Consider the following 11,084-nt stretch of genomic DNA (forward strand, 5'->3'; position numbering starts at 1 on the left):
ATTTTATTAAGTATGGAAAAGATTTTTGATGAGGGTAAGCATTATATAGGGTATTTCCACCAGAGAAGTGTTGAGGTTTTTTAAAAAAATGTTTCATCACCACAATGATGTGCATGAATCGAGTTGTTCCACTTTTGTTTGCTTATGACAGATTATCGACATAAATTTGCTGCTGGGCAGAGGAATTTCAATTGGGTTTGTGTGCTTCTCAAACAGGTGGGACCTGATGTTCTAAGTTAATGGATTCGTTTAGAGGATGTGTATCATTCTCACAACAGCCAGCGTAATTTACAACCTTCTTTAGGTGTGTCTTGTTAAACTCACGGAATTTCAAACAGAACCTTTTATTTAATCAGCGAGCATAGCTTGCTCTTCAGCCATGATCAGGTAGAACTGAAGTAATTCATAATTGTGAAGCAATGGATATAAGTGCTAAGTTATAATCTGTTCTAAGTGACACTCTCAAGCTTTAATCCTCAGTACATGTCATACTGATAATGTAAATTGCAAATTACTTAAGACGCACCTGAAGAAGGTTGGAGGTTACGTCGTTCGAAACATTGTAAGAATAACATCCAACATGAGAACAGTAGAATGTATAATCATATTATAAATCCTCATCTCAAAAATTCCAAAACGAATATGATGATGGTGATGATGATGATGGTGATGGTGATGGTGATGATGATGATGATGTCCATGTCCATTATTTCTTTTATCTTCACTCTTCTCTACTTTTGTTTTAATTTTTTTTTTTCAAAACATTTTGCTTAAAACTGTTCTAAATATTTATATTATGTACTCTGTGAAATTGTACATGCTTATATATATATGAATTATGAATTGAGTGTTCAATAAGTAATGCTCCGAGTCAACTTTTCCTAGAAATAGAGCAACAAAACTTGACATAATTAGTAGTTTTTCTCTACATAGGAACCACCCAAAGATACACATTTCTCGTATCGTTTAATGCAGCCCAAGGGACTATTTATGTAGAACACCCTAAGTTGGTCCTTCAACCATGACGTGACTTCGAAAACCAAGGCTATATCATCTGAGAAACGCTTTCTTTCAAAGACAACCTAATAGCTAGGAAGAAATTAAAGTCAGATGATGCAAGGTTTGGAGAGCAGGGGGAATAGTGTAAGATTTCATAGCCACACACCAATGCATCTGATCTGGTGACATGCATGTTGCTGAACATTGTCTTGTAAGGAGAGGATAACATTTGCTGATTTTTTCCCCGCTTCTTGATTTTGATAGTTTCTCTTAAGGCTGCTGTAATCGTGGTTCCATTTGCCAGGAAATTTCTCATCACTACTCCGTTCTGGTCCCAGAAGATTGTATGAATGACCTTGCCAGCAGAGAGTTGCATCCTTGCCTTATTTGGAGGTAGAGAGTCCAATTGTTTCCACTGCATTGACTAAGCTTCTTTTTTTTTACAAAGTAGTCACAACTTATCAAGGCCCAAAAGCCACTAAGGGATAAAGGTTATTGCGTGTACAGTAATCAATGGGATAGTATCGTAGTAATCGTTAGTATTGGAGATTTGATAAAGTGTCTTACTTAAGGGGGCGGTTTATCAGGAATTTGTTTATGTTGGACTTGAAGATATCCAGGTTGTAGTCAGGTGGGAAACAGGCAAACGGAAGAGAGTTCCACTGGCGTGCACTTCTAAGAAAGAAGCTTTGTTTATGGAATCTACATTTTGGTTTTGGCATAGCTAAAGAGTGGGGAAAATTTTTGACAGTGGTTTCAGCTAGACGGGTGTTTTTCATGAAAGATTGGCAAGAGAGGACCAGAGATTGGAGCTCAGACGAGCACTTGCCATGGAAATAACGATAAAACAAAGACAGGCTCGCAACGTCTCTACTGTGGGAGAGAGGTTGCAGGGAAAAGAAAAGGGTATCCCCAACTAAGCCACGAAGCCTGTTTTGTACTCTGTCAAGGTAGGATAGGCTATTAAAGGCAGGTTGTTAAGATAGGCTGTTAAAGGCAGGTTGAGTGACTAGGTCTGGGGGGCTGTTTCCACAGATATCCAGGCATGTTTGAATTCACAATGTTAATTTTTTAAAAAGTCATATACAGAGACATCATTACCATAGGTTTTAATTTTTTTCATCTCATCAAAAGTTTCCTGTAGTATGCATACTTTCAAATACAAAAGCTGGATCACTGCACAATACTCAACAGGTTCCACTTTTCACCTCACTCAGTTTAAACTCCTGTAAATCAGACCCACAGTAAGTTCAAAGCTGTAATTTATCATATAGTCCATAAAGATATAAATCATTTCACATACAAAATTTCGGCTAGATTAGATAACTGGAAGTAGTTCAGGAGCAATATTGTTAAACACCCCTCAATCTTTCAATACATTTTTATGTGCATGAAGCCTCGGATAAACCCGATGGGAAAACTAATGACCCGACCATATATCAAGATGGAGAATCGCTAAACCCTCTTCTCATCCAGCAGCCTTAAAGAAAAGAAAAAAAAACCTTAAAATATGATAGATTAACCTTCCTTTGAGTGAACGACCAGCTAGTATATGTAGATAATGTGCTTTATAAAATGATCTCGCTTTTTACTTGAAATTAAATAGAAGATAAACAAACAGAAGAAAAAAAAGAAAGCATATAAGGTAAGTTTTCAAAACGTGTTGATTTTTTTTTTAAATAAATAAGCTAAATTGGATTAGGTATAATGGTTTTAATTTTTACGTTTCCGTTTTTATTATCAATATTTTGCTGGCAATCTCTGTTTGCACGAAAATGTAATTGCTTTTTTCTAGAGATTTTTTTTTTTTTTCGTTTTTACACACGCCATTTCTCAATAGAAAGGTTTCGATACATGTCAGTTTTATCTTTTCAATAATTTATTGGTTTACTAATTTCCCGTAGCTGAATTTCTCGATATTCCTTGCGGGGGGGGGGGAGGATAGACTTCAGATTAATAAAGATGTTAGGTAATTGGGTCAAAAATGTTATTACCATATAGGTGACAAATTAAATATTCAGGGGATTTTTGTTTAATAAAACCTACTTTAAAAAAAAAAAAACTAATTTCAAGTTATTAAACAAATACAAAATATTACCTTAACCTCACTTTATTTTTACTTCAATAAGAGATCAAAGAAGTTAACTCCTCCTGAAGATAACACTTGATTTCATTAAGATTTGAATTAATATCCGAGAGCTCTTCAGGATAGTCGTTGTCCTTTCTATAGTTGGTGTCTTTTTTTTTTTTTTTTTTTTTTTTACATGGAGTTCACCATTTATCAAAGCCCAATGGCCACTCGGGGATAAGGGTTATTGTGTGTACAGTAATCAAAGGGATAGTGTAGCAATAGTATTGGAGAATTGGTAAGGTGTCATTACTTAGGGGGGGGGCGGTTCATCAGGAATTTGTTTGTGTTGGACTTGAAGACATCCAGGTTGAAGTCGGGAGGGAAACAGGCAAGCGGAACAGCGTTCCACAGGCGTGCACTTCTAAGAAAGAAGCTTTGTTCATGGAATCTACGTTTTGATTTAGGCACAGATAAGGAGTGGGGAAAATTATTGACGGTGGTTTCAGCTAGTCGAGTGTTTTTTGAAAAAGATTGGCGAGGGGGGACCAGAGAATGGAGCTCAGACGAGCACTTGCCATGGAAATAACGATAGAACAACGACAGGTTTGCTACGTCTCTTCTGTGGGAAAGAGGTTGCAGGGTAGAGACAAGGGCATCCCCCACCAAGCCACGAAGTCTATTTTGTACTCTGGCAAGGCTGTTTTTAGCAGCTCCCGCCCAGATGTGGCAGCAGTACTCCATCTTTGGACGTACTTGGCTCTTATATAAATAGAGAATTGCATCATTAGTGAGATATCTTCTGGAGCAGTAGAAGGATCCCACCATTTTCCCAGCGACCTTGGCCACAGACTTGATGTATGTGTTCCATTTAAGATCAGGAGTAAATGTCAAACCCAGAAGCTTATCAAAACATGGGGCCTCCCCTAGACGAGAGCCATCCATTTTAATTGATGCCAGATGGGGATCAGAGCGTTTATGATGTAGAGATAGGAACTTGGTCTTAGATGCATTAAAGGTAACCAGCCACCTCTTTCCCCACTGCACTACACGCTCAAGATCAGAGGAGAGAGAATCAGAGAGAACATCATCATTTACAGCCTTTGATGTGTTGCCATAGATGGTCGTGTCACCAGCATAGATGTCAACGAATGATTTTAGTAAGTGTTTTGGGAGATCATTGATGTAGAGTAGGAAGAGAGTTTGGCCCAGTATGGACCCCTGAGGGACTCCAGCATTAATATTGTGGGCCTCTGATTTCTGCCCATCAACCACTACTCTTATGAGCCTATCTGAGAGAAATGATTTAATGATCGAGAAAACATTTCCAGCTATACCGTAGCTGGAAATCTTGTGTAGTAGGCCTTTATGCCAAACCTTATCAAAGACCTTTGATATGTCGAGAGCAATCGCCCTAGAAATGAAGCCTTTGTCGAGAGATTCGCTAATCCTATGAGATATAACCGTTAGCACATCTGCTGTAGATCTAGCAGAACGGAAAATATATTGCGTGTCACTAAGAAGGTTATTTCTGTTGAGGTGGTTGACTACTTCTCTATTTATTGCGGATTCCATCAACTTACTCATGACACACAAGAGACTTATTGGTCTGTACTGAGAGGGAATGACTTATCACCTGAATTCTTAAATACAGGGCATACTGATGAGGAGTAATAAAAAATGCAAGAAAACTATATGCTCAATCCGTTAAATCCAAAGTGTCTGTATTTCTCAACAGCTTTGTCTTCCAGGAATTGAGTCTAAGTATTTCTTAAAATTTTTTTTCATTGCGCGAGTTACTTCTACAACAACCGGTATAGTAGTATTTTTTTTTTATTGGAATTCTTTGAGATAAGTAATTTGAATATTTATTTATTTGCGAATTGTTCACCTCATCTTAATAGTTGTTGTGTCACCATGTTTTGACCAACTATTTCTCTGGCCTTCTTATTCAGAGCCCGTGGCACAGTGGATAGAGGCATTGTGTCTCTATGGCTCCAGGTGAGCATTGTCTGAAGATAGCAGTTTCAATCCTACCCAAAGCAGGCCATAGGATTAGTTGGCTAAAACGTGGCGAGACAACAACAACTATGGAAGGCAGTAATTACTGGGAATACAGTTACGAGACTCAGCATTCCTATCCCGTTGCGGTTAATCACCTGAAGAAGGCCAGAAGAATAGTTGGCCGAAACATGGTGAAACCACAACTATGAAGATGAGCATAACAGTCTGCAAAAAAATAATGTTTATAGTTTTCACTTTTCAATCATTCTTAGTGTTCTGATTACTAATTATCTTTCCCGTTGAATTTTATTAAGAGCATAAATAATTGGAACGGTGACATCAATAATGAACGCAATCCTTTCAGAGTTTGTCCTATATAACAATGTCTTGCTTAATGTCTTTGTCTTATTTTTGTATCTGCCTGTCTGTATGTATTTCTCACTGAACACTGTTATCTTTCTGTTTGATGTTATCTGTGAATGTTCATGTTTCCAGTTGTTTGACGATCTGTAAAGCTGTATCTCTTCATAGACCTTTCGATAGAGGTATTTACATACTTTGGTGGGCCAGACAGTGTAAAGTTCATCTGTGAATATTTTTCTTTTTTTTTTTATAGAAATTGTGCCAGACAATGTGTGAGGTCACTTGAATTAACAAGAAAGAAAGATTATTATCGCAAAGACAGTAGATGATTAGTGACCTCAGTCTTAAAAAAAAACAAGATTATAGAAAGAAGGAAAACAGTCAGCAGGAAGAAAGTTATACAAGCCTGCAATTTTTGAAAGGAAGCTGTATTGCAATAAGGTATAACAACAGTGAATTGATGGAGACTCCTAGGCCAACGAGTTAAATGAGTTGAAACAAAAACAACGGACTAGATCAAATAATTTTGAACAATGCATATAATAGGATTTATAAAACAGACTGAGACTAGTAACAAAGTGAGAGAGGTGGCTGAGAAGAAAGAGTGTGACCAATCAAATTGCAGATATCAAGAACCCGGAAATGGAGCAGAGATTCACCAGTTTCAATATAGCAACAATAGTCCATACATTCAATATAGACTGTCTAATGAATAGGGCTGTGACAACAGCATATTCTTTTCATGGTTTTGACTCTCGAGTATATATCTGACACAATTAAACACAGTTAATCAACCGAGAACCACATCACTATACAAAAGCATATAAGATATCAACGGATACACCCTCGAGAGTCAAAACAATGAAAAGAATATGCTGCTGTCATAGCCCTACTAATGATGATCTACACGTCATAATTTTGCTTCTGGAGAAAGATTGTCTGATGTAAGCAATTCTGTCGATTCATTGGAAAAAAGGCTAAAAAAAAGGCTGGAAAAAAAGGCTGAAAAAAAAGGCTGAAAAAAGGCTGAAAAAGAACTGCAATTAAAGATCGGTTGACAGTAATTATATTTTGTAATCTGTTTTATTTAACATATTAATTTACATATCAAAAAAAATCAAGAAAAAAATAGTTTGAGTCAAAAAAGAAATCAAAAAACAAATGAATTCTTTTTAAGAATTCTAATTTAGTTAAAGTCAACTTAAAAAAAAATTCTCATGTATTTTTACAGCTATTTCAAAACTGGAAATATTTGGCAGAAATATTTCTTCAAAGAAATATTCTTTAATGCAGGGTTTCCCAAACTTCAGGACACCATGGCGCCCCTGAGCAGGGTAAAGGCTTTTTTACGGAGCACTAAAAAGATAATTTCTAAAATAAATATGAAAAGCATAAATTTTAACACTAACTAATGATAATGTTTATAACCATTTTTTTTTGTTGCATTTTTTTGTTAATTTATTTGTAATTTTCTTTTTAATGAACCATTCTAAAACTCTTTACTCCTGTAGTTATGCATCATATCCCTTTACAGTAAAAAAAGATCAATAATTAAATATCTAAAGTAAAAAAGATCAAAAATTAAATGTCTGCAGCCATTTAATTTTTTCATATAAAGCATTTGGTCTTCTTTAAGAAATGGCTCCCGGAGCCCCTCAGCCTCACTCACGGAGACCCAAAGGCCCATTTTGGGAAACTCTGCTTTAATGGAGGGATTTTGTGAGGTTTAACTATTTTTGTTAAGGAACAATTTTCCCTTGACGTCGTTTATTATGTTTATAGGTTAGCATTTTCTTTTTTTTTTATTACATTTTCACCCCAAACAAGGTGCATTGCTACTTTAGTGTAGGGGGCTACTATCAGGGGCAGCAACTACTGGGGCACTATGTTGGGATTTGGGCAGCAAGATGTCGGTTCATGTTGCACTTGAACTTCTGCATGTCAGTACAGTTAGGGAAGCAGGAACCTTGAATGGAATTCCAGAGTCTAGCAGTTCTGGGGAAGAAACTACTGGAGTAGAAAGATCTTTTACATCTACGGATCTCTACTATGTGGGGATGGAATTTAGCTGCCTGTCGGGTTTGTCGAGGCTGTCTACGTCGTGGGGGCACAAGTGTCTGCAGTTCGTCAGAGCATTCACCATTAAAATACTTGTAGAACAGGCAGAGGGAAACGTATTTCTTTTAGAAAATATCCCTAACCCACCCGACTAGCAGCAAAATTCTGCCTCTTCACTTAGATGATCAAAAATTTTCTATTGTTATATTTTCTTTCCTTTAACTGCTTGCCATTGGAATTCCCTTCCTGCTCTCCGTTTCCCCGACTGTATAAATATGCGGAAATTTAAATGCAAATATTACTGTCCAATTTCTAAAACAGGTTACTTCTCCACTATAAACCTAAGTTTTATCACAGAAGCCTTATTTCGGATGAACAAAAGTACATATATTTTTCTTGATGCGTTCCAAAAAAAAAAAAATAGATAATAAAATTTATAAGAGAAAGGAACATAATATACTACATATAATTTTGCTGTTAACTTGGCAGTTTTAGAAAGGTAAACGTACGATATATGAGACTAGATTGGTCGGTCTATTCATTAAATAGATATTTGAAATAGTTAACCAGTTCTGTTTATAACTAAAATCGATGCCGATTGAGTGGAACATTTGTACCTCCTCTAATATATAGCCATATATAGAAGCAACTTAGGAAAACGGATCCAATAGTTAAATCTAACATATAAGTTATATTGTTGGATTTTAAAGTCGGACGCGAATAGCATTTAAACTGAAAAATAAAAATTTCCTAACTAGCCCAATTTGCATTTCATTGTCTCTCCCCAATTGAACAGTTAACTGTGTTATAGCATATCATGCTTACCGGATTCCAGAACAAGAATTCATATTGTCTGGTGGAGTGTCCAGCTAAGTGCTGTTATTTAAGGTAACATTATTAGGACAAGGTGCACGATTTCTCGTATGAATTAATGTATTTATATTTTGGCAGGGTTTACTTGTAGAGTGAAGTATTTCCATGAAAAGTTATCTTTAGAAATTCAAGACACTCAAGTATGGTGTGTAATGGATGATTCAAACTCTTCATTTTTTTTTTTTTTTTTTTTTGTTCTAGATGGAGATGGGCCAGACATTCACCCGCTATCTCATACATTCCAACTGAGAGATCTTTTTTTTTTTTAAATTCTAACCTTCCCTTTAAGTGCAATTATTTGTATCTCTCTTGCACTTTGTTCACAGGGTATATTTTCCAGGTAGTTTTTGAAATTCTTTTTCATGAGTCCGGTTGCTCCTATAATTACTGGAATATATATCGCATAATCGCATTGACACACCGGTTCCCGCTGAATCATCGAAGTTTAAGCAACGTTGAACCTGGTAAGTACTAAATGGGTGACTATTTGGGACTTTCAGGTGCTGTATTTGCTCTCCGCTTATCTCGGCATTGTTTCCAGTCGTCCTGGTCTTCTCCTTGCCACTGGACTCAAACAGTGTCGATCCAGGAGAGGTGTGGTTGGTGATTGCGCAACCCTTGCCTCACAATTACGCACGCTACTGCCCCTAAGGATATCCTTTGTCTTTCAAGACTGAACGGAAGCCTGAGATAATTACTAGAATGATGGAGATCTTCCTAAGATTCCAATTTCTTTTCATGTCGTACACAAGATCTTGGTATTTTGTTATATTTTCCCTGTCAGTTCTGTTTAACCCAATATCATTGGGGAACACTAACTTCTACTAAGGTTGCTTCTTTCTTCTTGTTCCATATCACTATGCTGGGTTTAATGGCTCCATTTTCTAGGTACATAGCTGTAGCACTTGCATAGTCATAGAGGATGGCATACAACTCATAACAGAAAGAACAGTTGGAAATATGTTCCCAAGACTTGCTGCTACAATGCTATTAAACATTTTACAGATGGTGCAGTAAAGATATTTACTCACTCCATTATGTTGCATGTGTGCATAGCAAAAAGATTCGCATGTAATTTAATTCGTTTTTCTATCAATAAATCACAGATGTTAAATAAATTCGTAAGATTAATACATAATTTTTTGTTTATTTAAAATTGTTAATAAATTGTAATAAAAATGAAAGAGGCAAACCTTGTCCTTAGATATTATCAATATAAAAGAGCAGATGTATGTGTGTGTCTGTCTCAGTCTTCCATGTATAAATATTTTGCCGATAAACTCTTAAATTACTGGTCACATAACACTAAAATTAATAGGAAATAGTAATCATACACCACGGATGGTTTATAACGAGTAAAATCGTTGTTTGTATGAATGAATAACGCATAGAGAAATTTGTTGGCAAGTTGAAATGCAAACTATTCATTTCAACCAGCCAACATATTTTACTTCCTTCTGCGCATGCCTAAATTCAATTCATTTCTTCAAGTCGTTTAATATTAAATCATTCTTGATAGCTATATAGGTGGGAGACGTGGCTGAAGCACAAAATGTTTTGGTTTTGATTTTAGCTGATAGCACCCAAGTCATTTTTTAACTTTTGAAATCACTACTATATATTAGATACAATATAATATTCAATAGGGAATTAACTCTGTAATAATAAATACGAAATCTACATAAATTAAAATATATGTTCTTCTTTCTTAGAACTGCACGCCTGTGGAATTGTCTTCCGTTTTCCTGCTTGCCAGCTGTATATGGTTGTCTTCAAGTCTAACGTAAACAAGTTTTTGATAAGCCGTTCCATATAAGTTAACAAATTTACCGAATTTCCATTACTAACGATTACTATATTGTCCAATTTCTACTGTACACTCTTTAACCCTTATCCACGAGTGGCCTCTTGACCTTGATAAATGGTGATGCCTATGTAAAAAAAAAAAAATGTAAATGTATTTTACAACCTAACAAAGCTGGGCGCCCCTCTCCCCCCTAATCATAAATAAAGAACTATTCAACAAACATTAATCTGTAACGAAATATGTGTCAAGATAAAACTGTTCTTTTAATCAAAAGAATCTCACAACAATTTTAGTGAAAAAAAAAATGGCGAGGAAAATAAACAATTCTTTGATATAGCAGAGACGCCTTCAAAAATTGATATTTGCTTTTCTAATCGATAATTTAAAGGGCTTTAATACATTTCGATTACAAGCAGTTTTTTTTATTTTGTTTCTTTTCATTTGAAAATTTTTTTAACACTTTTACGATGTACGAAAACTATTAGGCGAAATGTCCGTTATTTTGACATTTGGGTGTTTTGTGACATTATTTCTTAGTACTATTGCTTTTTTTTCCGAATGTCTGAAGTTCAAGATTAAATGACGATAGGATGATCAACTATTGGTTAATTTAGTTACGTGATTACCCACATGAAATTCGTCACTCACTTTTTCTCCTATTTTTGTCCTAAGCAGTTCTGTGACTTATGGTTTGTCTTCTCACAGAAATCAATTCTGTTGATGTGTCTCTACACACAATTAGTAAGTTCCTCCTTTCATACATCAATATTGATATGTGCGTATATTTTGGTGTATTTCTTTTAAACAATAAATAAATCCCGTTATATTTTTATAATTATGCGTTTTAGTTTATCTTTTTTATGTACAAGAACAAGTAAGCAATCAATAACTCTTACAGTACTGTTGGCTCAC

This window comes from Euprymna scolopes, chromosome 2 (genome assembly GCF_053919585.1).
Source record: "Euprymna scolopes isolate OS-2025 chromosome 2, ASM5391958v1, whole genome shotgun sequence".
NCBI lineage: Eukaryota > Metazoa > Mollusca > Cephalopoda > Sepiida > Sepiolidae > Euprymna > Euprymna scolopes.